The sequence below is a fragment of the Pleurodeles waltl genome, chromosome 1_1 (assembly GCF_031143425.1).
Source record: "Pleurodeles waltl isolate 20211129_DDA chromosome 1_1, aPleWal1.hap1.20221129, whole genome shotgun sequence".
Taxonomy (NCBI): Eukaryota; Metazoa; Chordata; class Amphibia; order Caudata; family Salamandridae; genus Pleurodeles; species Pleurodeles waltl.
Genome location: NC_090436.1, coordinates 303,948,373 through 303,973,762, shown reverse-complemented (window position 1 = coordinate 303,973,762; position 25,390 = coordinate 303,948,373). Strand labels below are relative to the sequence as shown.

General features: G+C 59.8%; 30 non-coding genes across 30 annotated transcripts; all 30 read right to left on the bottom strand.

The window, feature by feature from the left end:
• Positions 1-25: 25 nt before the first annotated feature.
• Positions 26-189, bottom strand: LOC138292538 (U1 spliceosomal RNA). The gene has a single exon (XR_011202716.1). It is a non-coding gene; the product is annotated as a U1 spliceosomal RNA (small nuclear RNA).
• A 510-nt stretch (positions 190-699) lies between these two features.
• LOC138292534 (U1 spliceosomal RNA) lies at positions 700-863 on the bottom strand. The gene has a single exon (XR_011202715.1). It is a non-coding gene; the product is annotated as a U1 spliceosomal RNA (small nuclear RNA).
• Positions 864-1,718: 855 nt separating this feature from the next.
• LOC138292529 (U1 spliceosomal RNA) lies at positions 1,719-1,882 on the bottom strand. The gene has a single exon (XR_011202713.1). It is a non-coding gene; the product is annotated as a U1 spliceosomal RNA (small nuclear RNA).
• A 510-nt stretch (positions 1,883-2,392) lies between these two features.
• Positions 2,393-2,556, bottom strand: LOC138292524 (U1 spliceosomal RNA). Its single transcript, XR_011202712.1, has one exon. It is a non-coding gene; the product is annotated as a U1 spliceosomal RNA (small nuclear RNA).
• A 510-nt stretch (positions 2,557-3,066) lies between these two features.
• LOC138292519 (U1 spliceosomal RNA) lies at positions 3,067-3,230 on the bottom strand. The gene has a single exon (XR_011202710.1). It is a non-coding gene; the product is annotated as a U1 spliceosomal RNA (small nuclear RNA).
• Positions 3,231-3,740: 510 nt separating this feature from the next.
• On the bottom strand, positions 3,741-3,904 carry LOC138292517 (U1 spliceosomal RNA). The gene has a single exon (XR_011202708.1). It is a non-coding gene; the product is annotated as a U1 spliceosomal RNA (small nuclear RNA).
• A 510-nt stretch (positions 3,905-4,414) lies between these two features.
• On the bottom strand, positions 4,415-4,578 carry LOC138292511 (U1 spliceosomal RNA). Its single transcript, XR_011202705.1, has one exon. It is a non-coding gene; the product is annotated as a U1 spliceosomal RNA (small nuclear RNA).
• Positions 4,579-5,088: 510 nt separating this feature from the next.
• Positions 5,089-5,252, bottom strand: LOC138292505 (U1 spliceosomal RNA). The gene has a single exon (XR_011202704.1). It is a non-coding gene; the product is annotated as a U1 spliceosomal RNA (small nuclear RNA).
• Positions 5,253-6,107: 855 nt separating this feature from the next.
• Positions 6,108-6,271, bottom strand: LOC138292502 (U1 spliceosomal RNA). Its single transcript, XR_011202703.1, has one exon. It is a non-coding gene; the product is annotated as a U1 spliceosomal RNA (small nuclear RNA).
• An 847-nt stretch (positions 6,272-7,118) lies between these two features.
• Positions 7,119-7,282, bottom strand: LOC138292498 (U1 spliceosomal RNA). The gene has a single exon (XR_011202702.1). It is a non-coding gene; the product is annotated as a U1 spliceosomal RNA (small nuclear RNA).
• Positions 7,283-8,137: 855 nt separating this feature from the next.
• On the bottom strand, positions 8,138-8,301 carry LOC138292493 (U1 spliceosomal RNA). Its single transcript, XR_011202701.1, has one exon. It is a non-coding gene; the product is annotated as a U1 spliceosomal RNA (small nuclear RNA).
• An 855-nt stretch (positions 8,302-9,156) lies between these two features.
• LOC138292488 (U1 spliceosomal RNA) lies at positions 9,157-9,320 on the bottom strand. The gene has a single exon (XR_011202700.1). It is a non-coding gene; the product is annotated as a U1 spliceosomal RNA (small nuclear RNA).
• Positions 9,321-10,175: 855 nt separating this feature from the next.
• On the bottom strand, positions 10,176-10,339 carry LOC138292482 (U1 spliceosomal RNA). Its single transcript, XR_011202699.1, has one exon. It is a non-coding gene; the product is annotated as a U1 spliceosomal RNA (small nuclear RNA).
• Positions 10,340-11,194: 855 nt separating this feature from the next.
• Positions 11,195-11,358, bottom strand: LOC138292475 (U1 spliceosomal RNA). Its single transcript, XR_011202698.1, has one exon. It is a non-coding gene; the product is annotated as a U1 spliceosomal RNA (small nuclear RNA).
• Positions 11,359-11,868: 510 nt separating this feature from the next.
• On the bottom strand, positions 11,869-12,032 carry LOC138292469 (U1 spliceosomal RNA). Its single transcript, XR_011202697.1, has one exon. It is a non-coding gene; the product is annotated as a U1 spliceosomal RNA (small nuclear RNA).
• Positions 12,033-12,542: 510 nt separating this feature from the next.
• On the bottom strand, positions 12,543-12,706 carry LOC138292463 (U1 spliceosomal RNA). The gene has a single exon (XR_011202696.1). It is a non-coding gene; the product is annotated as a U1 spliceosomal RNA (small nuclear RNA).
• Positions 12,707-13,561: 855 nt separating this feature from the next.
• LOC138292456 (U1 spliceosomal RNA) lies at positions 13,562-13,725 on the bottom strand. Its single transcript, XR_011202693.1, has one exon. It is a non-coding gene; the product is annotated as a U1 spliceosomal RNA (small nuclear RNA).
• Positions 13,726-14,580: 855 nt separating this feature from the next.
• Positions 14,581-14,744, bottom strand: LOC138292453 (U1 spliceosomal RNA). Its single transcript, XR_011202692.1, has one exon. It is a non-coding gene; the product is annotated as a U1 spliceosomal RNA (small nuclear RNA).
• An 855-nt stretch (positions 14,745-15,599) lies between these two features.
• On the bottom strand, positions 15,600-15,763 carry LOC138292451 (U1 spliceosomal RNA). Its single transcript, XR_011202691.1, has one exon. It is a non-coding gene; the product is annotated as a U1 spliceosomal RNA (small nuclear RNA).
• A 510-nt stretch (positions 15,764-16,273) lies between these two features.
• LOC138292448 (U1 spliceosomal RNA) lies at positions 16,274-16,437 on the bottom strand. Its single transcript, XR_011202690.1, has one exon. It is a non-coding gene; the product is annotated as a U1 spliceosomal RNA (small nuclear RNA).
• A 510-nt stretch (positions 16,438-16,947) lies between these two features.
• On the bottom strand, positions 16,948-17,111 carry LOC138292442 (U1 spliceosomal RNA). The gene has a single exon (XR_011202688.1). It is a non-coding gene; the product is annotated as a U1 spliceosomal RNA (small nuclear RNA).
• A 510-nt stretch (positions 17,112-17,621) lies between these two features.
• On the bottom strand, positions 17,622-17,785 carry LOC138292437 (U1 spliceosomal RNA). Its single transcript, XR_011202687.1, has one exon. It is a non-coding gene; the product is annotated as a U1 spliceosomal RNA (small nuclear RNA).
• An 855-nt stretch (positions 17,786-18,640) lies between these two features.
• LOC138292432 (U1 spliceosomal RNA) lies at positions 18,641-18,804 on the bottom strand. The gene has a single exon (XR_011202686.1). It is a non-coding gene; the product is annotated as a U1 spliceosomal RNA (small nuclear RNA).
• Positions 18,805-19,659: 855 nt separating this feature from the next.
• On the bottom strand, positions 19,660-19,823 carry LOC138292428 (U1 spliceosomal RNA). The gene has a single exon (XR_011202683.1). It is a non-coding gene; the product is annotated as a U1 spliceosomal RNA (small nuclear RNA).
• An 855-nt stretch (positions 19,824-20,678) lies between these two features.
• On the bottom strand, positions 20,679-20,842 carry LOC138292424 (U1 spliceosomal RNA). The gene has a single exon (XR_011202682.1). It is a non-coding gene; the product is annotated as a U1 spliceosomal RNA (small nuclear RNA).
• An 855-nt stretch (positions 20,843-21,697) lies between these two features.
• Positions 21,698-21,861, bottom strand: LOC138292417 (U1 spliceosomal RNA). The gene has a single exon (XR_011202681.1). It is a non-coding gene; the product is annotated as a U1 spliceosomal RNA (small nuclear RNA).
• An 855-nt stretch (positions 21,862-22,716) lies between these two features.
• Positions 22,717-22,880, bottom strand: LOC138292412 (U1 spliceosomal RNA). The gene has a single exon (XR_011202677.1). It is a non-coding gene; the product is annotated as a U1 spliceosomal RNA (small nuclear RNA).
• An 855-nt stretch (positions 22,881-23,735) lies between these two features.
• LOC138292406 (U1 spliceosomal RNA) lies at positions 23,736-23,899 on the bottom strand. Its single transcript, XR_011202675.1, has one exon. It is a non-coding gene; the product is annotated as a U1 spliceosomal RNA (small nuclear RNA).
• A 510-nt stretch (positions 23,900-24,409) lies between these two features.
• Positions 24,410-24,573, bottom strand: LOC138292400 (U1 spliceosomal RNA). Its single transcript, XR_011202672.1, has one exon. It is a non-coding gene; the product is annotated as a U1 spliceosomal RNA (small nuclear RNA).
• Positions 24,574-25,083: 510 nt separating this feature from the next.
• On the bottom strand, positions 25,084-25,247 carry LOC138292388 (U1 spliceosomal RNA). The gene has a single exon (XR_011202668.1). It is a non-coding gene; the product is annotated as a U1 spliceosomal RNA (small nuclear RNA).
• Between the last annotated feature and the right edge of the window lie 143 nt (positions 25,248-25,390).

The window sequence follows — 25,390 nt, the reverse complement described above, 5'->3', positions numbered from 1 at the left end:
TGTTGCCTTTCTTGATACCAGAGATCAGGGGAAAGCGCGAACGCAGTCCCCCACTACCAGAAATTATGCAGTCGAGTATCCCGCATTTGGGGACATCGCAGGGGTCAGCACATCCGAAGTGCAATGGATGAGCCTCACCCTGGGAGAACCACCTTCGTGATCATGGTGTCTCCCCTGCCAGGTAAGTATGAGTTGGAAGGGGACAGGGCAAGGGGGGCCCGCTTGGCATCTCCCTGCAGAGCGAGGGTGGCATCCACAGAGGCAAGGCCTGAGGCGGGGCAGAGCATGGGCGTGGGGGCGCAAAGTGACCAGCCAAGGCCCCGCAGACCCTTTGGGCAAAGCCGTTGCCTACCCAAAGCTGCTTCCCAGAAGCCTCGGCCGGCCGGCCAGTGAAATTTACATGACCACGCCATCCAGCAGAGCCAATCAGGGCCTTGCTTTCAGGATCCTCTCCATTGCTGAGAATTTGGGCAAGGGTAGAGTACAGCATGCTGACAGGTGGGCTCGCCAGGTGGAACGAAGGCCCAGAAGCAGCTTTTGAGGCCCTTTCCCAGCATTCCCCAGGCTCCTGAATTTGCATGCCTCTTCCCCTTGCCCAGCCCCATTTCCAGCCTACTGCAGCACCCAGAAGGAAGCTGGAGAGACAGCTAAGGGTGCTCCAGAGTGGTTTTTCTTGTTGCCTTTCTTGATACCAGAGATCAGGGGAAAGCGCGAACGCAGTCCCCCACTACCAGAAATTATGCAGTCGAGTATCCCGCATTTGGGGACATCGCAGGGGTCAGCACATCCGAAGTGCAATGGATGAGCCTCACCCTGGGAGAACCACCTTCGTGATCATGGTGTCTCCCCTGCCAGGTAAGTATGAGTTGGAAGGGGACAGGGCAAGGGGGGCCCGCTTGGCATCTCCCTGCAGAGCGAGGGTGGCATCCACAGAGGCAAGGCCTGAGGCGGGGCAGAGCATGGGCGTGGGGGCGCAAAGTGACCAGCCAAGGCCCCGCAGACCCTTTGGGCAAAGCCGTTGCCTACCCAAAGCTGCTTCCCAGAAGCCTCGGCCGGCCGGCCAGTGAAATTTACATGACCACGCCATCCAGCAGAGCCAATCAGGGCCTTGCTTTCAGGATCCTCTCCATTGCTGAGAATTTGGGCAAGGGTAGAGTACAGCATGCTGACAGGTGGGCTCGCCAGGTGGAAAGAAGGCCCAGAAGCAGAGTTGGAGGCTTCTGAGCCTACAGAACTGCCACTAAGCCCTACTCTAGGGCTAGGCAGTGCTTTTGTTGGCCAAAGCCAGGGAAAAGGCCTGCCGGGGAGCAGTGTTTCGCGCCCTGAGCCCCTCACGCCTTCCCGAACGCTCCCAAATGCGGCAGAACCCTCGCCGGGCAGAGCCCTCGCCGGGCCCAGGCCTGGTGGCCTCAGCCATAGTCTTGGCCCCAGAAGGCAAGGGTGAGGACTACAGGCTGACAGCCGGTCCACAAGCCCAGGGGCTTAGCTGAGAGGGACAGACCTGTCACCTAGCCAGGGCCTACTTTCCTCTCTCTGGATAGGTCCCCTGAGTGGGAGGCGGCAGCTATCCCAGCACTCCCCAGGCTCCTGAATTTGCATGCCTCTTCCCCTTGCCCAGCCCCATTTCCAGCCTGCTGCAGCACCCAGAAGGAAGCTGGAGAGACAGCTAAGGGTGCTCCAGAGTGGTTTTTCTTGTTGCCTTTCTTGATACCAGAGATCAGGGGAAAGCGCGAACGCAGTCCCCCACTACCAGAAATTATGCAGTCGAGTATCCCGCATTTGGGGACATCGCAGGGGTCAGCACATCCGAAGTGCAATGGATGAGCCTCACCCTGGGAGAACCACCTTCGTGATCATGGTGTCTCCCCTGCCAGGTAAGTATGAGTTGGAAGGGGACAGGGCAAGGGGGGCCCGCTTGGCATCTCCCTGCAGAGCGAGGGTGGCATCCACAGAGGCAAGGCCTGAGGCGGGGCAGAGCATGGGCGTGGGGGCGCAAAGTGACCAGCCAAGGCCCCGCAGACCCTTTGGGCAAAGCCGTTGCCTACCCAAAGCTGCTTCCCAGAAGCCTCGGCCGGCCGGCCAGTGAAATTTACATGACCACGCCATCCAGCAGAGCCAATCAGGGCCTTGCTTTCAGGATCCTCTCCATTGCTGAGAATTTGGGCAAGGGTAGAGTACAGCATGCTGACAGGTGGGCTCGCCAGGTGGAACGAAGGCCCAGAAGCAGCTTTTGAGGCCCTTTCCCAGCATTCCCCAGGCTCCTGAATTTGCATGCCTCTTCCCCTTGCCCAGCCCCATTTCCAGCCTACTGCAGCACCCAGAAGGAAGCTGGAGAGACAGCTAAGGGTGCTCCAGAGTGGTTTTTCTTGTTGCCTTTCTTGATACCAGAGATCAGGGGAAAGCGCGAACGCAGTCCCCCACTACCAGAAATTATGCAGTCGAGTATCCCGCATTTGGGGACATCGCAGGGGTCAGCACATCCGAAGTGCAATGGATGAGCCTCACCCTGGGAGAACCACCTTCGTGATCATGGTGTCTCCCCTGCCAGGTAAGTATGAGTTGGAAGGGGACAGGGCAAGGGGGGCCCGCTTGGCATCTCCCTGCAGAGCGAGGGTGGCATCCACAGAGGCAAGGCCTGAGGCGGGGCAGAGCATGGGCGTGGGGGCGCAAAGTGACCAGCCAAGGCCCCGCAGACCCTTTGGGCAAAGCCGTTGCCTACCCAAAGCTGCTTCCCAGAAGCCTCGGCCGGCCGGCCAGTGAAATTTACATGACCACGCCATCCAGCAGAGCCAATCAGGGCCTTGCTTTCAGGATCCTCTCCATTGCTGAGAATTTGGGCAAGGGTAGAGTACAGCATGCTGACAGGTGGGCTCGCCAGGTGGAACGAAGGCCCAGAAGCAGCTTTTGAGGCCCTTTCCCAGCATTCCCCAGGCTCCTGAATTTGCATGCCTCTTCCCCTTGCCCAGCCCCATTTCCAGCCTACTGCAGCACCCAGAAGGAAGCTGGAGAGACAGCTAAGGGTGCTCCAGAGTGGTTTTTCTTGTTGCCTTTCTTGATACCAGAGATCAGGGGAAAGCGCGAACGCAGTCCCCCACTACCAGAAATTATGCAGTCGAGTATCCCGCATTTGGGGACATCGCAGGGGTCAGCACATCCGAAGTGCAATGGATGAGCCTCACCCTGGGAGAACCACCTTCGTGATCATGGTGTCTCCCCTGCCAGGTAAGTATGAGTTGGAAGGGGACAGGGCAAGGGGGGCCCGCTTGGCATCTCCCTGCAGAGCGAGGGTGGCATCCACAGAGGCAAGGCCTGAGGCGGGGCAGAGCATGGGCGTGGGGGCGCAAAGTGACCAGCCAAGAACCCGCAGACCCTTTGGGCAAAGCCGTTGCCTACCCAAAGCTGCTTCCCAGAAGCCTCGGCCGGCCGGCCAGTGAAATTTACATGACCACGCCATCCAGCAGAGCCAATCAGGGCCTTGCTTTCAGGATCCTCTCCATTGCTGAGAATTTGGGCAAGGGTAGAGTACAGCATGCTGACAGGTGGGCTCGCCAGGTGGAACGAAGGCCCAGAAGCAGCTTTTGAGGCCCTTTCCCAGCATTCCCCAGGCTCCTGAATTTGCATGCCTCTTCCCCTTGCCCAGCCCCATTTCCAGCCTACTGCAGCACCCAGAAGGAAGCTGGAGAGACAGCTAAGGGTGCTCCAGAGTGGTTTTTCTTGTTGCCTTTCTTGATACCAGAGATCAGGGGAAAGCGCGAACGCAGTCCCCCACTACCAGAAATTATGCAGTCGAGTATCCCGCATTTGGGGACATCGCAGGGGTCAGCACATCCGAAGTGCAATGGATGAGCCTCACCCTGGGAGAACCACCTTCGTGATCATGGTGTCTCCCCTGCCAGGTAAGTATGAGTTGGAAGGGGACAGGGCAAGGGGGGCCCGCTTGGCATCTCCCTGCAGAGCGAGGGTGGCATCCACAGAGGCAAGGCCTGAGGCGGGGCAGAGCATGGGCGTGGGGGCGCAAAGTGACCAGCCAAGGCCCCGCAGACCCTTTGGGCAAAGCCGTTGCCTACCCAAAGCTGCTTCCCAGAAGCCTCGGCCGGCCGGCCAGTGAAATTTACATGACCACGCCATCCAGCAGAGCCAATCAGGGCCTTGCTTTCAGGATCCTCTCCATTGCTGAGAATTTGGGCAAGGGTAGAGTACAGCATGCTGACAGGTGGGCTCGCCAGGTGGAACGAAGGCCCAGAAGCAGCTTTTGAGGCCCTTTCCCAGCATTCCCCAGGCTCCTGAATTTGCATGCCTCTTCCCCTTGCCCAGCCCCATTTCCAGCCTGCTGCAGCACCCAGAAGGAAGCTGGAGAGACAGCTAAGGGTGCTCCAGAGTGGTTTTTCTTGTTGCCTTTCTTGATACCAGAGATCAGGGGAAAGCGCGAACGCAGTCCCCCACTACCAGAAATTATGCAGTCGAGTATCCCGCATTTGGGGACATCGCAGGGGTCAGCACATCCGAAGTGCAATGGATGAGCCTCACCCTGGGAGAACCACCTTCGTGATCATGGTGTCTCCCCTGCCAGGTAAGTATGAGTTGGAAGGGGACAGGGCAAGGGGGGCCCGCTTGGCATCTCCCTGCAGAGCGAGGGTGGCATCCACAGAGGCAAGGCCTGAGGCGGGGCAGAGCATGGGCGTGGGGGCGCAAAGTGACCAGCCAAGGCCCCGCAGACCCTTTGGGCAAAGCCGTTGCCTACCCAAAGCTGCTTCCCAGAAGCCTCGGCCGGCCGGCCAGTGAAATTTACATGACCACGCCATCCAGCAGAGCCAATCAGGGCCTTGCTTTCAGGATCCTCTCCATTGCTGAGAATTTGGGCAAGGGTAGAGTACAGCATGCTGACAGGTGGGCTCGCCAGGTGGAACGAAGGCCCAGAAGCAGCTTTTGAGGCCCTTTCCCAGCATTCCCCAGGCTCCTGAATTTGCATGCCTCTTCCCCTTGCCCAGCCCCATTTCCAGCCTACTGCAGCACCCAGAAGGAAGCTGGAGAGACAGCTAAGGGTGCTCCAGAGTGGTTTTTCTTGTTGCCTTTCTTGATACCAGAGATCAGGGGAAAGCGCGAACGCAGTCCCCCACTACCAGAAATTATGCAGTCGAGTATCCCGCATTTGGGGACATCGCAGGGGTCAGCACATCCGAAGTGCAATGGATGAGCCTCACCCTGGGAGAACCACCTTCGTGATCATGGTGTCTCCCCTGCCAGGTAAGTATGAGTTGGAAGGGGACAGGGCAAGGGGGGCCCGCTTGGCATCTCCCTGCAGAGCGAGGGTGGCATCCACAGAGGCAAGGCCTGAGGCGGGGCAGAGCATGGGCGTGGGGGCGCAAAGTGACCAGCCAAGGCCCCGCAGACCCTTTGGGCAAAGCCGTTGCCTACCCAAAGCTGCTTCCCAGAAGCCTCGGCCGGCCGGCCAGTGAAATTTACATGACCACGCCATCCAGCAGAGCCAATCAGGGCCTTGCTTTCAGGATCCTCTCCATTGCTGAGAATTTGGGCAAGGGTAGAGTACAGCATGCTGACAGGTGGGCTCGCCAGGTGGAAAGAAGGCCCAGAAGCAGAGTTGGAGGCTTCTGAGCCTACAGAACTGCCACTAAGCCCTACTCTAGGGCTAGGCAGTGCTTTTGTTGGCCAAAGCCAGGGAAAAGGCCTGCCGGGGAGCAGTGTTTCGCGCCCTGAGCCCCTCACGCCTTCCCGAACGCTCCCAAACGCGGCAGAACCCTCGCCGGGCAGAGCCCTCGCCGGGCCCAGGCCTGGTGGCCTCAGCCATAGTCTTGGCCCCAGAAGGCAAGGGTGAGGACTACAGGCTGACAGCCGGTCCACAAGCCCAGGGGCTTAGCTGAGAGGGACAGACCTGTCACCTAGCCAGGGCCTACTTTCCTCTCTCTGGATAGGTCCCCTGAGTGGGAGGCGGCAGCTATCCCAGCACTCCCCAGGCTCCTGAATTTGCATGCCTCTTCCCCTTGCCCAGCCCCATTTCCAGCCTGCTGCAGCACCCAGAAGGAAGCTGGAGAGACAGCTAAGGGTGCTCCAGAGTGGTTTTTCTTGTTGCCTTTCTTGATACCAGAGATCAGGGGAAAGCGCGAACGCAGTCCCCCACTACCAGAAATTATGCAGTCGAGTATCCCGCATTTGGGGACATCGCAGGGGTCAGCACATCCGAAGTGCAATGGATGAGCCTCACCCTGGGAGAACCACCTTCGTGATCATGGTGTCTCCCCTGCCAGGTAAGTATGAGTTGGAAGGGGACAGGGCAAGGGGGGCCCGCTTGGCATCTCCCTGCAGAGCGAGGGTGGCATCCACAGAGGCAAGGCCTGAGGCGGGGCAGAGCATGGGCGTGGGGGCGCAAAGTGACCAGCCAAGGCCCCGCAGACCCTTTGGGCAAAGCCGTTGCCTACCCAAAGCTGCTTCCCAGAAGCCTCGGCCGGCCGGCCAGTGAAATTTACATGACCACGCCATCCAGCAGAGCCAATCAGGGCCTTGCTTTCAGGATCCTCTCCATTGCTGAGAATTTGGGCAAGGGTAGAGTACAGCATGCTGACAGGTGGGCTCGCCAGGTGGAAAGAAGGCCCAGAAGCAGAGTTGGAGGCTTCTGAGCCTACAGAACTGCCACTAAGCCCTACTCTAGGGCTAGGCAGTGCTTTTGTTGGCCAAAGCCAGGGAAAAGGCCTGCCGGGGAGCAGTGTTTCGCGCCCTGAGCCCCTCACGAACGCTCCCAAACGCGGCAGAACCCTCGCCGGGCAGAGCCCTCGCCGGGCCCAGGCCTGGTGGCCTCAGCCATAGTCTTGGCCCCAGAAGGCAAGGGTGAGGACTACAGGCTGACAGCCGGTCCACAAGCCCAGGGGCTTAGCTGAGAGGGACAGACCTGTCACCTAGCCAGGGCCTACTTTCCTCTCTCTGGATAGGTCCCCTGAGTGGGAGGCGGCAGCTATCCCAGCACTCCCCAGGCTCCTGAATTTGCATGCCTCTTCCCCTTGCCCAGCCCCATTTCCAGCCTGCTGCAGCACCCAGTAGGAAGCTGGAGAGACAGCTAAGGGTGCTCCAGAGTGGTTTTTCTTGTTGCCTTTCTTGATACCAGAGATCAGGGGAAAGCGCGAACGCAGTCCCCCACTACCAGAAATTATGCAGTCGAGTATCCCGCATTTGGGGACATCGCAGGGGTCAGCACATCCGAAGTGCAATGGATGAGCCTCACCCTGGGAGAACCACCTTCGTGATCATGGTGTCTCCCCTGCCAGGTAAGTATGAGTTGGAAGGGGACAGGGCAAGGGGGGCCCGCTTGGCATCTCCCTGCAGAGCGAGGGTGGCATCCACAGAGGCAAGGCCTGAGGCGGGGCAGAGCATGGGCGTGGGGGCGCAAAGTGACCAGCCAAGGCCCCGCAGACCCTTTGGGCAAAGCCGTTGCCTACCCAAAGCTGCTTCCCAGAAGCCTCGGCCGGCCGGCCAGTGAAATTTACATGACCACGCCATCCAGCAGAGCCAATCAGGGCCTTGCTTTCAGGATCCTCTCCATTGCTGAGAATTTGGGCAAGGGTAGAGTACAGCATGCTGACAGGTGGGCTCGCCAGGTGGAAAGAAGGCCCAGAAGCAGAGTTGGAGGCTTCTGAGCCTACAGAACTGCCACTAAGCCCTACTCTAGGGCTAGGCAGTGCTTTTGTTGGCCAAAGCCAGGGAAAAGGCCTGCCGGGGAGCAGTGTTTCGCGCCCTGAGCCCCTCACGCCTTCCCGAACGCTCCCAAACGCGGCAGAACCCTCGCCGGGCAGAGCCCTCGCCGGGCCCAGGCCTGGTGGCCTCAGCCATAGTCTTGGCCCCAGAAGGCAAGGGTGAGGACTACAGGCTGACAGCCGGTCCACAAGCCCAGGGGCTTAGCTGAGAGGGACAGACCTGTCACCTAGCCAGGGCCTACTTTCCTCTCTCTGGATAGGTCCCCTGAGTGGGAGGCGGCAGCTATCCCAGCACTCCCCAGGCTCCTGAATTTGCATGCCTCTTCCCCTTGCCCAGCCCCATTTCCAGCCTGCTGCAGCACCCAGAAGGAAGCTGGAGAGACAGCTAAGGGTGCTCCAGAGTGGTTTTTCTTGTTGCCTTTCTTGATACCAGAGATCAGGGGAAAGCGCGAACGCAGTCCCCCACTACCAGAAATTATGCAGTCGAGTATCCCGCATTTGGGGACATCGCAGGGGTCAGCACATCCGAAGTGCAATGGATGAGCCTCACCCTGGGAGAACCACCTTCGTGATCATGGTGTCTCCCCTGCCAGGTAAGTATGAGTTGGAAGGGGACAGGGCAAGGGGGGCCCGCTTGGCATCTCCCTGCAGAGCGAGGGTGGCATCCACAGAGGCAAGGCCTGAGGCGGGGCAGAGCATGGGCGTGGGGGCGCAAAGTGACCAGCCAAGGCCCCGCAGACCCTTTGGGCAAAGCCGTTGCCTACCCAAAGCTGCTTCCCAGAAGCCTCGGCCGGCCGGCCAGTGAAATTTACATGACCACGCCATCCAGCAGAGCCAATCAGGGCCTTGCTTTCAGGATCCTCTCCATTGCTGAGAATTTGGGCAAGGGTAGAGTACAGCATGCTGACAGGTGGGCTCGCCAGGTGGAAAGAAGGCCCAGAAGCAGAGTTGGAGGCTTCTGAGCCTACAGAACTGCCACTAAGCCCTACTCTAGGGCTAGGCAGTGCTTTTGTTGGCCAAAGCCAGGGAAAAGGCCTGCCGGGGAGCAGTGTTTCGCGCCCTGAGCCCCTCACGCCTTCCCGAACGCTCCCAAACGCGGCAGAACCCTCGCCGGGCAGAGCCCTCGCCGGGCCCAGGCCTGGTGGCCTCAGCCATAGTCTTGGCCCCAGAAGGCAAGGGTGAGGACTACAGGCTGACAGCCGGTCCACAAGCCCAGGGGCTTAGCTGAGAGGGACAGACCTGTCACCTAGCCAGGGCCTACTTTCCTCTCTCTGGATAGGTCCCCTGAGTGGGAGGCGGCAGCTATCCCAGCACTCCCCAGGCTCCTGAATTTGCATGCCTCTTCCCCTTGCCCAGCCCCATTTCCAGCCTACTGCAGCACCCAGAAGGAAGCTGGAGAGACAGCTAAGGGTGCTCCAGAGTGGTTTTTCATGTTGCCTTTCTTGATACCAGAGATCAGGGGAAAGCGCGAACGCAGTCCCCCACTACCAGAAATTATGCAGTCGAGTATCCCGCATTTGGGGACATCGCAGGGGTCAGCACATCCGAAGTGCAATGGATGAGCCTCACCCTGGGAGAACCACCTTCGTGATCATGGTGTCTCCCCTGCCAGGTAAGTATGAGTTGGAAGGGGACAGGGCAAGGGGGGCCCGCTTGGCATCTCCCTGCAGAGCGAGGGTGGCATCCACAGAGGCAAGGCCTGAGGCGGGGCAGAGCATGGGCGTGGGGGCGCAAAGTGACCAGCCAAGGCCCCGCAGACCCTTTGGGCAAAGCCGTTGCCTACCCAAAGCTGCTTCCCAGAAGCCTCGGCCGGCCGGCCAGTGAAATTTACATGACCACGCCATCCAGCAGAGCCAATCAGGGCCTTGCTTTCAGGATCCTCTCCATTGCTGAGAATTTGGGCAAGGGTAGAGTACAGCATGCTGACAGGTGGGCTCGCCAGGTGGAAAGAAGGCCCAGAAGCAGAGTTGGAGGCTTCTGAGCCTACAGAACTGCCACTAAGCCCTACTCTAGGGCTAGGCAGTGCTTTTGTTGGCCAAAGCCAGGGAAAAGGCCTGCCGGGGAGCAGTGTTTCGCGCCCTGAGCCCCTCACGCCTTCCCGAACGCTCCCAAACGCGGCAGAACCCTCGCCGGGCAGAGCCCTCGCCGGGCCCAGGCCTGGTGGCCTCAGCCATAGTCTTGGCCCCAGAAGGCAAGGGTGAGGACTACAGGCTGACAGCCGGTCCACAAGCCCAGGGGCTTAGCTGAGAGGGACAGACCTGTCACCTAGCCAGGGCCTACTTTCCTCTCTCTGGATAGGTCCCCTGAGTGGGAGGCGGCAGCTATCCCAGCACTCCCCAGGCTCCTGAATTTGCATGCCTCTTCCCCTTGCCCAGCCCCATTTCCAGCCTGCTGCAGCACCCAGAAGGAAGCTGGAGAGACAGCTAAGGGTGCTCCAGAGTGGTTTTTCTTGTTGCCTTTCTTGATACCAGAGATCAGGGGAAAGCGCGAACGCAGTCCCCCACTACCAGAAATTATGCAGTCGAGTATCCCGCATTTGGGGACATCGCAGGGGTCAGCACATCCGAAGTGCAATGGATGAGCCTCACCCTGGGAGAACCACCTTCGTGATCATGGTGTCTCCCCTGCCAGGTAAGTATGAGTTGGAAGGGGACAGGGCAAGGGGGGCCCGCTTGGCATCTCCCTGCAGAGCGAGGGTGGCATCCACAGAGGCAAGGCCTGAGGCGGGGCAGAGCATGGGCGTGGGGGCGCAAAGTGACCAGCCAAGGCCCCGCAGACCCTTTGGGCAAAGCCGTTGCCTACCCAAAGCTGCTTCCCAGAAGCCTCGGCCGGCCGGCCAGTGAAATTTACATGACCACGCCATCCAGCAGAGCCAATCAGGGCCTTGCTTTCAGGATCCTCTCCATTGCTGAGAATTTGGGCAAGGGTAGAGTACAGCATGCTGACAGGTGGGCTCGCCAGGTGGAAAGAAGGCCCAGAAGCAGAGTTGGAGGCTTCTGAGCCTACAGAACTGCCACTAAGCCCTACTCTAGGGCTAGGCAGTGCTTTTGTTGGCCAAAGCCAGGGAAAAGGCCTGCCGGGGAGCAGTGTTTCGCGCCCTGAGCCCCTCACGCCTTCCCGAACGCTCCCAAACGCGGCAGAACCCTCGCCGGGCAGAGCCCTCGCCGGGCCCAGGCCTGGTGGCCTCAGCCATAGTCTTGGCCCCAGAAGGCAAGGGTGAGGACTACAGGCTGACAGCCGGTCCACAAGCCCAGGGGCTTAGCTGAGAGGGACAGACCTGTCACCTAGCCAGGGCCTACTTTCCTCTCTCTGGATAGGTCCCCTGAGTGGGAGGCGGCAGCTATCCCAGCACTCCCCAGGCTCCTGAATTTGCATGCCTCTTCCCCTTGCCCAGCCCCATTTCCAGCCTGCTGCAGCACCCAGAAGGAAGCTGGAGAGACAGCTAAGGGTGCTCCAGAGTGGTTTTTCTTGTTGCCTTTCTTGATACCAGAGATCAGGGGAAAGCGCGAACGCAGTCCCCCACTACCAGAAATTATGCAGTCGAGTATCCCGCATTTGGGGACATCGCAGGGGTCAGCACATCCGAAGTGCAATGGATGAGCCTCACCCTGGGAGAACCACCTTCGTGATCATGGTGTCTCCCCTGCCAGGTAAGTATGAGTTGGAAGGGGACAGGGCAAGGGGGGCCCGCTTGGCATCTCCCTGCAGAGCGAGGGTGGCATCCACAGAGGCAAGGCCTGAGGCGGGGCAGAGCATGGGCGTGGGGGCGCAAAGTGACCAGCCAAGGCCCCGCAGACCCTTTGGGCAAAGCCGTTGCCTACCCAAAGCTGCTTCCCAGAAGCCTCGGCCGGCCGGCCAGTGAAATTTACATGACCACGCCATCCAGCAGAGCCAATCAGGGCCTTGCTTTCAGGATCCTCTCCATTGCTGAGAATTTGGGCAAGGGTAGAGTACAGCATGCTGACAGGTGGGCTCGCCAGGTGGAACGAAGGCCCAGAAGCAGCTTTTGAGGCCCTTTCCCAGCATTCCCCAGGCTCCTGAATTTGCATGCCTCTTCCCCTTGCCCAGCCCCATTTCCAGCCTACTGCAGCACCCAGAAGGAAGCTGGAGAGACAGCTAAGGGTGCTCCAGAGTGGTTTTTCTTGTTGCCTTTCTTGATACCAGAGATCAGGGGAAAGCGCGAACGCAGTCCCCCACTACCAGAAATTATGCAGTCGAGTATCCCGCATTTGGGGACATCGCAGGGGTCAGCACATCCGAAGTGCAATGGATGAGCCTCACCCTGGGAGAACCACCTTCGTGATCATGGTGTCTCCCCTGCCAGGTAAGTATGAGTTGGAAGGGGACAGGGCAAGGGGGGCCCGCTTGGCATCTCCCTGCAGAGCGAGGGTGGCATCCACAGAGGCAAGGCCTGAGGCGGGGCAGAGCATGGGCGTGGGGGCGCAAAGTGACCAGCCAAGGCCCCGCAGACCCTTTGGGCAAAGCCGTTGCCTACCCAAAGCTGCTTCCCAGAAGCCTCGGCCGGCCGGCCAGTGAAATTTACATGACCACGCCATCCAGCAGAGCCAATCAGGGCCTTGCTTTCAGGATCCTCTCCATTGCTGAGAATTTGGGCAAGGGTAGAGTACAGCATGCTGACAGGTGGGCTCGCCAGGTGGAACGAAGGCCCAGAAGCAGCTTTTGAGGCCCTTTCCCAGCATTCCCCAGGCTCCTGAATTTGCATGCCTCTTCCCCTTGCCCAGCCCCATTTCCAGCCTACTGCAGCACCCAGAAGGAAGCTGGAGAGACAGCTAAGGGTGCTCCAGAGTGGTTTTTCTTGTTGCCTTTCTTGATACCAGAGATCAGGGGAAAGCGCGAACGCAGTCCCCCACTACCAGAAATTATGCAGTCGAGTATCCCGCATTTGGGGACATCGCAGGGGTCAGCACATCCGAAGTGCAATGGATGAGCCTCACCCTGGGAGAACCACCTTCGTGATCATGGTGTCTCCCCTGCCAGGTAAGTATGAGTTGGAAGGGGACAGGGCAAGGGGGGCCCGCTTGGCATCTCCCTGCAGAGCGAGGGTGGCATCCACAGAGGCAAGGCCTGAGGCGGGGCAGAGCATGGGCGTGGGGGCGCAAAGTGACCAGCCAAGGCCCCGCAGACCCTTTGGGCAAAGCCGTTGCCTACCCAAAGCTGCTTCCCAGAAGCCTCGGCCGGCCGGCCAGTGAAATTTACATGACCACGCCATCCAGCAGAGCCAATCAGGGCCTTGCTTTCAGGATCCTCTCCATTGCTGAGAATTTGGGCAAGGGTAGAGTACAGCATGCTGACAGGTGGGCTCGCCAGGTGGAAAGAAGGCCCAGAAGCAGAGTTGGAGGCTTCTGAGCCTACAGAACTGCCACTAAGCCCTACTCTAGGGCTAGGCAGTGCTTTTGTTGGCCAAAGCCAGGGAAAAGGCCTGCCGGGGAGCAGTGTTTCGCGCCCTGAGCCCCTCACGCCTTCCCGAATGCTCCCAAACGCGGCAGAACCCTCGCCGGGCAGAGCCCTCGCCGGGCCCAGGCCTGGTGGCCTCAGCCATAGTCTTGGCCCCAGAAGGCAAGGGTGAGGACTACAGGCTGACAGCCGGTCCACAAGCCCAGGGGCTTAGCTGAGAGGGACAGACCTGTCACCTAGCCAGGGCCTACTTTCCTCTCTCTGGATAGGTCCCCTGAGTGGGAGGCGGCAGCTATCCCAGCACTCCCCAGGCTCCTGAATTTGCATGCCTCTTCCCCTTGCCCAGCCCCATTTCCAGCCTGCTGCAGCACCCAGAAGGAAGCTGGAGAGACAGCTAAGGGTGCTCCAGAGTGGTTTTTCATGTTGCCTTTCTTGATACCAGAGATCAGGGGAAAGCGCGAACGCAGTCCCCCACTACCAGAAATTATGCAGTCGAGTATCCCGCATTTGGGGACATCGCAGGGGTCAGCACATCCGAAGTGCAATGGATGAGCCTCACCCTGGGAGAACCACCTTCGTGATCATGGTGTCTCCCCTGCCAGGTAAGTATGAGTTGGAAGGGGACAGGGCAAGGGGGGCCCGCTTGGCATCTCCCTGCAGAGCGAGGGTGGCATCCACAGAGGCAAGGCCTGAGGCGGGGCAGAGCATGGGCGTGGGGGCGCAAAGTGACCAGCCAAGGCCCCGCAGACCCTTTGGGCAAAGCCGTTGCCTACCCAAAGCTGCTTCCCAGAAGCCTCGGCCGGCCGGCCAGTGAAATTTACATGACCACGCCATCCAGCAGAGCCAATCAGGGCCTTGCTTTCAGGATCCTCTCCATTGCTGAGAATTTGGGCAAGGGTAGAGTACAGCATGCTGACAGGTGGGCTCGCCAGGTGGAAAGAAGGCCCAGAAGCAGAGTTGGAGGCTTCTGAGCCTACAGAACTGCCACTAAGCCCTACTCTAGGGCTAGGCAGTGCTTTTGTTGGCCAAAGCCAGGGAAAAGGCCTGCCGGGGAGCAGTGTTTCGCGCCCTGAGCCCCTCACGCCTTCCCGAACGCTCCCAAACGCGGCAGAACCCTCGCCGGGCAGAGCCCTCGCCGGGCCCAGGCCTGGTGGCCTCAGCCATAGTCTTGGCCCCAGAAGGCAAGGGTGAGGACTACAGGCTGACAGCCGGTCCACAAGCCCAGGGGCTTAGCTGAGAGGGACAGACCTGTCACCTAGCCAGGGCCTACTTTCCTCTCTCTGGATAGGTCCCCTGAGTGGGAGGCGGCAGCTATCCCAGCACTCCCCAGGCTCCTGAATTTGCATGCCTCTTCCCCTTGCCCAGCCCCATTTCCAGCCTGCTGCAGCACCCAGAAGGAAGCTGGAGAGACAGCTAAGGGTGCTCCAGAGTGGTTTTTCTTGTTGCCTTTCTTGATACCAGAGATCAGGGGAAAGCGCGAACGCAGTCCCCCACTACCAGAAATTATGCAGTCGAGTATCCCGCATTTGGGGACATCGCAGGGGTCAGCACATCCGAAGTGCAATGGATGAGCCTCACCCTGGGAGAACCACCTTCGTGATCATGGTGTCTCCCCTGCCAGGTAAGTATGAGTTGGAAGGGGACAGGGCAAGGGGGGCCCGCTTGGCATCTCCCTGCAGAGCGAGGGTGGCATCCACAGAGGCAAGGCCTGAGGCGGGGCAGAGCATGGGCGTGGGGGCGCAAAGTGACCAGCCAAGGCCCCGCAGACCCTTTGGGCAAAGCCGTTGCCTACCCAAAGCTGCTTCCCAGAAGCCTCGGCCGGCCGGCCAGTGAAATTTACATGACCACGCCATCCAGCAGAGCCAATCAGGGCCTTGCTTTCAGGATCCTCTCCATTGCTGAGAATTTGGGCAAGGGTAGAGTACAGCATGCTGACAGGTGGGCTCGCCAGGTGGAAAGAAGGCCCAGAAGCAGAGTTGGAGGCTTCTGAGCCTACAGAACTGCCACTAAGCCCTACTCTAGGGCTAGGCAGTGCTTTTGTTGGCCAAAGCCAGGGAAAAGGCCTGCCGGGGAGCAGTGTTTCGCGCCCTGAGCCCCTCACGCCTTCCCGAACGCTCCCAAACGCGGCAGAACCCTCGCCGGGCAGAGCCCTCGCCGGGCCCAGGCCTGGTGGCCTCAGCCATAGTCTTGGCCCCAGAAGGCAAGGGTGAGGACTACAGGCTGACAGCCGGTCCACAAGCCCAGGGGCTTAGCTGAGAGGGACAGACCTGTCACCTAGCCAGGGCCTACTTTCCTCTCTCTGGATAGGTCCCCTGAGTGGGAGGCGGCAGCTATCCCAGCACTCCCCAGGCTCCTGAATTTGCATGCCTCTTCCCCTTGCCCAGCCCCATTTCCAGCCTGCTGCAGCACCCAGAAGGAAGCTGGAGAGACAGCTAAGGGTGCTCCAGAGTGGTTTTTCTTGTTGCCTTTCTTGATACCAGAGATCAGGGGAAAGCGCGAACGCAGTCCCCCACTACCAGAAATTATGCAGTCGAGTATCCCGCATTTGGGGACATCGCAGGGGTCAGCACATCCGAAGTGCAATGGATGAGCCTCACCCTGGGAGAACCACCTTCGTGATCATGGTGTCTCCCCTGCCAGGTAAGTATGAGTTGGAAGGGGACAGGGCAAGGGGGGCCCGCTTGGCATCTCCCTGCAGAGCGAGGGTGGCATCCACAGAGGCAAGGCCTGAGGCGGGGCAGAGCATGGGCGTGGGGGCGCAAAGTGACCAGCCAAGGCCCCGCAGACCCTTTGGGCAAAGCCGTTGCCTACCCAAAGCTGCTTCCCAGAAGCCTCGGCCGGCCGGCCAGTGAAATTTACATGACCACGCCATCCAGCAGAGCCAATCAGGGCCTTGCTTTCAGGATCCTCTCCATTGCTGAGAATTTGGGCAAGGGTAGAGTACAGCATGCTGACAGGTGGGCTCGCCAGGTGGAACGAAGGCCCAGAAGCAGCTTTTGAGGCCCTTTCCCAGCATTCCCCAGGCTCCTGAATTTGCATGCCTCTTCCCCTTGCCCAGCCCCATTTCCAGCCTACTGCAGCACCCAGAAGGAAGCTGGAGAGACAGCTAAGGGTGCTCCAGAGTGGTTTTTCTTGTTGCCTTTCTTGATACCAGAGATCAGGGGAAAGCGCGAACGCAGTCCCCCACTACCAGAAATTATGCAGTCGAGTATCCCGCATTTGGGGACATCGCAGGGGTCAGCACATCCGAAGTGCAATGGATGAGCCTCACCCTGGGAGAACCACCTTCGTGATCATGGTGTCTCCCCTGCCAGGTAAGTATGAGTTGGAAGGGGACAGGGCAAGGGGGGCCCGCTTGGCATCTCCCTGCAGAGCGAGGGTGGCATCCACAGAGGCAAGGCCTGAGGCGGGGCAGAGCATGGGCGTGGGGGCGCAAAGTGACCAGCCAAGGCCCCGCAGACCCTTTGGGCAAAGCCGTTGCCTACCCAAAGCTGCTTCCCAGAAGCCTCGGCCGGCCGGCCAGTGAAATTTACATGACCACGCCATCCAGCAGAGCCAATCAGGGCCTTGCTTTCAGGATCCTCTCCATTGCTGAGAATTTGGGCAAGGGTAGAGTACAGCATGCTGACAGGTGGGCTCGCCAGGTGGAACGAAGGCCCAGAAGCAGCTTTTGAGGCCCTTTCCCAGCATTCCCCAGGCTCCTGAATTTGCATGCCTCTTCCCCTTGCCCAGCCCCATTTCCAGCCTACTGCAGCACCCAGAAGGAAGCTGGAGAGACAGCTAAGGGTGCTCCAGAGTGGTTTTTCTTGTTGCCTTTCTTGATACCAGAGATCAGGGGAAAGCGCGAACGCAGTCCCCCACTACCAGAAATTATGCAGTCGAGTATCCCGCATTTGGGGACATCGCAGGGGTCAGCACATCCGAAGTGCAATGGATGAGCCTCACCCTGGGAGAACCACCTTCGTGATCATGGTGTCTCCCCTGCCAGGTAAGTATGAGTTGGAAGGGGACAGGGCAAGGGGGGCCCGCTTGGCATCTCCCTGCAGAGCGAGGGTGGCATCCACAGAGGCAAGGCCTGAGGCGGGGCAGAGCATGGGCGTGGGGGCGCAAAGTGACCAGCCAAGGCCCCGCAGACCCTTTGGGCAAAGCCGTTGCCTACCCAAAGCTGCTTCCCAGAAGCCTCGGCCGGCCGGCCAGTGAAATTTACATGACCACGCCATCCAGCAGAGCCAATCAGGGCCTTGCTTTCAGGATCCTCTCCATTGCTGAGAATTTGGGCAAGGGTAGAGTACAGCATGCTGACAGGTGGGCTCGCCAGGTGGAACGAAGGCCCAGAAGCAGCTTTTGAGGCCCTTTCCCAGCATTCCCCAGGCTCCTGAATTTGCATGCCTCTTCCCCTTGCCCAGCCCCATTTCCAGCCTACTGCAGCACCCAGAAGGAAGCTGGAGAGACAGCTAAGGGTGCTCCAGAGTGGTTTTTCTTGTTGCCTTTCTTGATACCAGAGATCAGGGGAAAGCGCGAACGCAGTCCCCCACTACCAGAAATTATGCAGTCGAGTATCCCGCATTTGGGGACATCGCAGGGGTCAGCACATCCGAAGTGCAATGGATGAGCCTCACCCTGGGAGAACCACCTTCGTGATCATGGTGTCTCCCCTGCCAGGTAAGTATGAGTTGGAAGGGGACAGGGCAAGGGGGGCCCGCTTGGCATCTCCCTGCAGAGCGAGGGTGGCATCCACAGAGGCAAGGCCTGAGGCGGGGCAGAGCATGGGCGTGGGGGCGCAAAGTGACCAGCCAAGGCCCCGCAGACCCTTTGGGCAAAGCCGTTGCCTACCCAAAGCTGCTTCCCAGAAGCCTCGGCCGGCCGGCCAGTGAAATTTACATGACCACGCCATCCAGCAGAGCCAATCAGGGCCTTGCTTTCAGGATCCTCTCCATTGCTGAGAATTTGGGCAAGGGTAGAGTACAGCATGCTGACAGGTGGGCTCGCCAGGTGGAAAGAAGGCCCAGAAGCAGAGTTGGAGGCTTCTGAGCCTACAGAACTGCCACTAAGCCCTACTCTAGGGCTAGGCAGTGCTTTTGTTGGCCAAAGCCAGGGAAAAGGCCTGCCGGGGAGCAGTGTTTCGCGCCCTGAGCCCCTCACGCCTTCCCGAACGCTCCCAAACGCGGCAGAACCCTCGCCGGGCAGAGCCCTCGCCGGGCCCAGGCCTGGTGGCCTCAGCCATAGTCTTGGCCCCAGAAGGCAAGGGTGAGGACTACAGGCTGACAGCCGGTCCACAAGCCCAGGGGCTTAGCTGAGAGGGACAGACCTGTCACCTAGCCAGGGCCTACTTTCCTCTCTCTGGATAGGTCCCCTGAGTGGGAGGCGGCAGCTATCCCAGCACTCCCCAGGCTCCTGAATTTGCATGCCTCTTCCCCTTGCCCAGCCCCATTTCCAGCCTACTGCAGCACCCAGAAGGAAGCTGGAGAGACAGCTAAGGGTGCTCCAGAGTGGTTTTTCATGTTGCCTTTCTTGATACCAGAGATCAGGGGAAAGCGCGAACGCAGTCCCCCACTACCAGAAATTATGCAGTCGAGTATCCCGCATTTGGGGACATCGCAGGGGTCAGCACATCCGAAGTGCAATGGATGAGCCTCACCCTGGGAGAACCACCTTCGTGATCATGGTGTCTCCCCTGCCAGGTAAGTATGAGTTGGAAGGGGACAGGGCAAGGGGGGCCCGCTTGGCATCTCCCTGCAGAGCGAGGGTGGCATCCACAGAGGCAAGGCCTGAGGCGGGGCAGAGCATGGGCGTGGGGGCGCAAAGTGACCAGCCAAGGCCCCGCAGACCCTTTGGGCAAAGCCGTTGCCTACCCAAAGCTGCTTCCCAGAAGCCTCGGCCGGCCGGCCAGTGAAATTTACATGACCACGCCATCCAGCAGAGCCAATCAGGGCCTTGCTTTCAGGATCCTCTCCATTGCTGAGAATTTGGGCAAGGGTAGAGTACAGCATGCTGACAGGTGGGCTCGCCAGGTGGAAAGAAGGCCCAGAAGCAGAGTTGGAGGCTTCTGAGCCTACAGAACTGCCACTAAGCCCTACTCTAGGGCTAGGCAGTGCTTTTGTTGGCCAAAGCCAGGGAAAAGGCCTGCCGGGGAGCAGTGTTTCGCGCCCTGAGCCCCTCACGCCTTCCCGAACGCTCCCAAACGCGGCAGAACCCTCGCCGGGCAGAGCCCTCGCCGGGCCCAGGCCTGGTGGCCTCAGCCATAGTCTTGGCCCCAGAAGGCAAGGGTGAGGACTACAGGCTGACAGCCGGTCCACAAGCCCAGGGGCTTAGCTGAGAGGGACAGACCTGTCACCTAGCCAGGGCCTACTTTCCTCTCTCTGGATAGGTCCCCTGAGTGGGAGGCGGCAGCTATCCCAGCACTCCCCAGGCTCCTGAATTTGCATGCCTCTTCCCCTTGCCCAGCCCCATTTCCAGCCTGCTGCAGCACCCAGAAGGAAGCTGGAGAGACAGCTAAGGGTGCTCCAGAGTGGTTTTTCTTGTTGCCTTTCTTGATACCAGAGATCAGGGGAAAGCGCGAACGCAGTCCCCCACTACCAGAAATTATGCAGTCGAGTATCCCGCATTTGGGGACATCGCAGGGGTCAGCACATCCGAAGTGCAATGGATGAGCCTCACCCTGGGAGAACCACCTTCGTGATCATGGTGTCTCCCCTGCCAGGTAAGTATGAGTTGGAAGGGGACAGGGCAAGGGGGGCCCGCTTGGCATCTCCCTGCAGAGCGAGGGTGGCATCCACAGAGGCAAGGCCTGAGGCGGGGCAGAGCATGGGCGTGGGGGCGCAAAGTGACCAGCCAAGGCCCCGCAGACCCTTTGGGCAAAGCCGTTGCCTACCCAAAGCTGCTTCCCAGAAGCCTCGGCCGGCCGGCCAGTGAAATTTACATGACCACGCCATCCAGCAGAGCCAATCAGGGCCTTGCTTTCAGGATCCTCTCCATTGCTGAGAATTTGGGCAAGGGTAGAGTACAGCATGCTGACAGGTGGGCTCGCCAGGTGGAAAGAAGGCCCAGAAGCAGAGTTGGAGGCTTCTGAGCCTACAGAACTGCCACTAAGCCCTACTCTAGGGCTAGGCAGTGCTTTTGTTGGCCAAAGCCAGGGAAAAGGCCTGCCGGGGAGCAGTGTTTCGCGCCCTGAGCCCCTCACGCCTTCCCGAATGCTCCCAAACGCGGCAGAACCCTCGCCGGGCAGAGCCCTCGCCGGGCCCAGGCCTGGTGGCCTCAGCCATAGTCTTGGCCCCAGAAGGCAAGGGTGAGGACTACAGGCTGACAGCCGGTCCACAAGCCCAGGGGCTTAGCTGAGAGGGACAGACCTGTCACCTAGCCAGGGCCTACTTTCCTCTCTCTGGATAGGTCCCCTGAGTGGGAGGCGGCAGCTATCCCAGCACTCCCCAGGCTCCTGAATTTGCATGCCTCTTCCCCTTGCCCAGCCCCATTTCCAGCCTGCTGCAGCACCCAGAAGGAAGCTGGAGAGACAGCTAAGGGTGCTCCAGAGTGGTTTTTCATGTTGCCTTTCTTGATACCAGAGATCAGGGGAAAGCGCGAACGCAGTCCCCCACTACCAGAAATTATGCAGTCGAGTATCCCGCATTTGGGGACATCGCAGGGGTCAGCACATCCGAAGTGCAATGGATGAGCCTCACCCTGGGAGAACCACCTTCGTGATCATGGTGTCTCCCCTGCCAGGTAAGTATGAGTTGGAAGGGGACAGGGCAAGGGGGGCCCGCTTGGCATCTCCCTGCAGAGCGAGGGTGGCATCCACAGAGGCAAGGCCTGAGGCGGGGCAGAGCATGGGCGTGGGGGCGCAAAGTGACCAGCCAAGGCCCCGCAGACCCTTTGGGCAAAGCCGTTGCCTACCCAAAGCTGCTTCCCAGAAGCCTCGGCCGGCCGGCCAGTGAAATTTACATGACCACGCCATCCAGCAGAGCCAATCAGGGCCTTGCTTTCAGGATCCTCTCCATTGCTGAGAATTTGGGCAAGGGTAGAGTACAGCATGCTGACAGGTGGGCTCGCCAGGTGGAAAGAAGGCCCAGAAGCAGAGTTGGAGGCTTCTGAGCCTACAGAACTGCCACTAAGCCCTACTCTAGGGCTAGGCAGTGCTTTTGTTGGCCAAAGCCAGGGAAAAGGCCTGCCGGGGAGCAGTGTTTCGCGCCCTGAGCCCCTCACGCCTTCCCGAACGCTCCCAAACGCGGCAGAACCCTCGCCGGGCAGAGCCCTCGCCGGGCCCAGGCCTGGTGGCCTCAGCCATAGTCTTGGCCCCAGAAGGCAAGGGTGAGGACTACAGGCTGACAGCCGGTCCACAAGCCCAGGGGCTTAGCTGAGAGGGACAGACCTGTCACCTAGCCAGGGCCTACTTTCCTCTCTCTGGATAGGTCCCCTGAGTGGGAGGCGGCAGCTATCCCAGCACTCCCCAGGCTCCTGAATTTGCATGCCTCTTCCCCTTGCCCAGCCCCATTTCCAGCCTGCTGCAGCACCCAGAAGGAAGCTGGAGAGACAGCTAAGGGTGCTCCAGAGTGGTTTTTCTTGTTGCCTTTCTTGATACCAGAGATCAGGGGAAAGCGCGAACGCAGTCCCCCACTACCAGAAATTATGCAGTCGAGTATCCCGCATTTGGGGACATCGCAGGGGTCAGCACATCCGAAGTGCAATGGATGAGCCTCACCCTGGGAGAACCACCTTCGTGATCATGGTGTCTCCCCTGCCAGGTAAGTATGAGTTGGAAGGGGACAGGGCAAGGGGGGCCCGCTTGGCATCTCCCTGCAGAGCGAGGGTGGCATCCACAGAGGCAAGGCCTGAGGCGGGGCAGAGCATGGGCGTGGGGGCGCAAAGTGACCAGCCAAGGCCCCGCAGACCCTTTGGGCAAAGCCGTTGCCTACCCAAAGCTGCTTCCCAGAAGCCTCGGCCGGCCGGCCAGTGAAATTTACATGACCACGCCATCCAGCAGAGCCAATCAGGGCCTTGCTTTCAGGATCCTCTCCATTGCTGAGAATTTGGGCAAGGGTAGAGTACAGCATGCTGACAGGTGGGCTCGCCAGGTGGAAAGAAGGCCCAGAAGCAGAGTTGGAGGCTTCTGAGCCTACAGAACTGCCACTAAGCCCTACTCTAGGGCTAGGCAGTGCTTTTGTTGGCCAAAGCCAGGGAAAAGGCCTGCCGGGGAGCAGTGTTTCGCGCCCTGAGCCCCTCACGCCTTCCCGAACGCTCCCAAACGCGGCAGAACCCTCGCCGGGCAGAGCCCTCGCCGGGCCCAGGCCTGGTGGCCTCAGCCATAGTCTTGGCCCCAGAAGGCAAGGGTGAGGACTACAGGCTGACAGCCGGTCCACAAGCCCAGGGGCTTAGCTGAGAGGGACAGACCTGTCACCTAGCCAGGGCCTACTTTCCTCTCTCTGGATAGGTCCCCTGAGTGGGAGGCGGCAGCTATCCCAGCACTCCCCAGGCTCCTGAATTTGCATGCCTCTTCCCCTTGCCCAGCCCCATTTCCAGCCTGCTGCAGCACCCAGAAGGAAGCTGGAGAGACAGCTAAGGGTGCTCCAGAGTGGTTTTTCTTGTTGCCTTTCTTGATACCAGAGATCAGGGGAAAGCGCGAACGCAGTCCCCCACTACCAGAAATTATGCAGTCGAGTATCCCGCATTTGGGGACATCGCAGGGGTCAGCACATCCGAAGTGCAATGGATGAGCCTCACCCTGGGAGAACCACCTTCGTGATCATGGTGTCTCCCCTGCCAGGTAAGTATGAGTTGGAAGGGGACAGGGCAAGGGGGGCCCGCTTGGCATCTCCCTGCAGAGCGAGGGTGGCATCCACAGAGGCAAGGCCTGAGGCGGGGCAGAGCATGGGCGTGGGGGCGCAAAGTGACCAGCCAAGGCCCCGCAGACCCTTTGGGCAAAGCCGTTGCCTACCCAAAGCTGCTTCCCAGAAGCCTCGGCCGGCCGGCCAGTGAAATTTACATGACCACGCCATCCAGCAGAGCCAATCAGGGCCTTGCTTTCAGGATCCTCTCCATTGCTGAGAATTTGGGCAAGGGTAGAGTACAGCATGCTGACAGGTGGGCTCGCCAGGTGGAAAGAAGGCCCAGAAGCAGAGTTGGAGGCTTCTGAGCCTACAGAACTGCCACTAAGCCCTACTCTAGGGCTAGGCAGTGCTTTTGTTGGCCAAAGCCAGGGAAAAGGCCTGCCGGGGAGCAGTGTTTCGCGCCCTGAGCCCCTCACGCCTTCCCGAACGCTCCCAAACGCGGCAGAACCCTCGCCGGGCAGAGCCCTCGCCGGGCCCAGGCCTGGTGGCCTCAGCCATAGTCTTGGCCCCAGAAGGCAAGGGTGAGGACTACAGGCTGACAGCCGGTCCACAAGCCCAGGGGCTTAGCTGAGAGGGACAGACCTGTCACCTAGCCAGGGCCTACTTTCCTCTCTCTGGATAGGTCCCCTGAGTGGGAGGCGGCAGCTATCCCAGCACTCCCCAGGCTCCTGAATTTGCATGCCTCTTCCCCTTGCCCAGCCCCATTTCCAGCCTGCTGCAGCACCCAGAAGGAAGCTGGAGAGACAGCTAAGGGTGCTCCAGAGTGGTTTTTCTTGTTGCCTTTCTTGATACCAGAGATCAGGGGAAAGCGCGAACGCAGTCCCCCACTACCAGAAATTATGCAGTCGAGTATCCCGCATTTGGGGACATCGCAGGGGTCAGCACATCCGAAGTGCAATGGATGAGCCTCACCCTGGGAGAACCACCTTCGTGATCATGGTGTCTCCCCTGCCAGGTAAGTATGAGTTGGAAGGGGACAGGGCAAGGGGGGCCCGCTTGGCATCTCCCTGCAGAGCGAGGGTGGCATCCACAGAGGCAAGGCCTGAGGCGGGGCAGAGCATGGGCGTGGGGGCGCAAAGTGACCAGCCAAGGCCCCGCAGACCCTTTGGGCAAAGCCGTTGCCTACCCAAAGCTGCTTCCCAGAAGCCTCGGCCGGCCGGCCAGTGAAATTTACATGACCACGCCATCCAGCAGAGCCAATCAGGGCCTTGCTTTCAGGATCCTCTCCATTGCTGAGAATTTGGGCAAGGGTAGAGTACAGCATGCTGACAGGTGGGCTCGCCAGGTGGAACGAAGGCCCAGAAGCAGCTTTTGAGGCCCTTTCCCAGCATTCCCCAGGCTCCTGAATTTGCATGCCTCTTCCCCTTGCCCAGCCCCATTTCCAGCCTACTGCAGCACCCAGAAGGAAGCTGGAGAGACAGCTAAGGGTGCTCCAGAGTGGTTTTTCTTGTTGCCTTTCTTGATACCAGAGATCAGGGGAAAGCGCGAACGCAGTCCCCCACTACCAGAAATTATGCAGTCGAGTATCCCGCATTTGGGGACATCGCAGGGGTCAGCACATCCGAAGTGCAATGGATGAGCCTCACCCTGGGAGAACCACCTTCGTGATCATGGTGTCTCCCCTGCCAGGTAAGTATGAGTTGGAAGGGGACAGGGCAAGGGGGGCCCGCTTGGCATCTCCCTGCAGAGCGAGGGTGGCATCCACAGAGGCAAGGCCTGAGGCGGGGCAGAGCATGGGCGTGGGGGCGCAAAGTGACCAGCCAAGGCCCCGCAGACCCTTTGGGCAAAGCCGTTGCCTACCCAAAGCTGCTTCCCAGAAGCCTCGGCCGGCCGGCCAGTGAAATTTACATGACCACGCCATCCAGCAGAGCCAATCAGGGCCTTGCTTTCAGGATCCTCTCCATTGCTGAGAATTTGGGCAAGGGTAGAGTACAGCATGCTGACAGGTGGGCTCGCCAGGTGGAACGAAGGCCCAGAAGCAGCTTTTGAGGCCCTTTCCCAGCATTCCCCAGGCTCCTGAATTTGCATGCCTCTTCCCCTTGCCCAGCCCCATTTCCAGCCTACTGCAGCACCCAGAAGGAAGCTGGAGAGACAGCTAAGGGTGCTCCAGAGTGGTTTTTCTTGTTGCCTTTCTTGATACCAGAGATCAGGGGAAAGCGCGAACGCAGTCCCCCACTACCAGAAATTATGCAGTCGAGTATCCCGCATTTGGGGACATCGCAGGGGTCAGCACATCCGAAGTGCAATGGATGAGCCTCACCCTGGGAGAACCACCTTCGTGATCATGGTGTCTCCCCTGCCAGGTAAGTATGAGTTGGAAGGGGACAGGGCAAGGGGGGCCCGCTTGGCATCTCCCTGCAGAGCGAGGGTGGCATCCACAGAGGCAAGGCCTGAGGCGGGGCAGAGCATGGGCGTGGGGGCGCAAAGTGACCAGCCAAGGCCCCGCAGACCCTT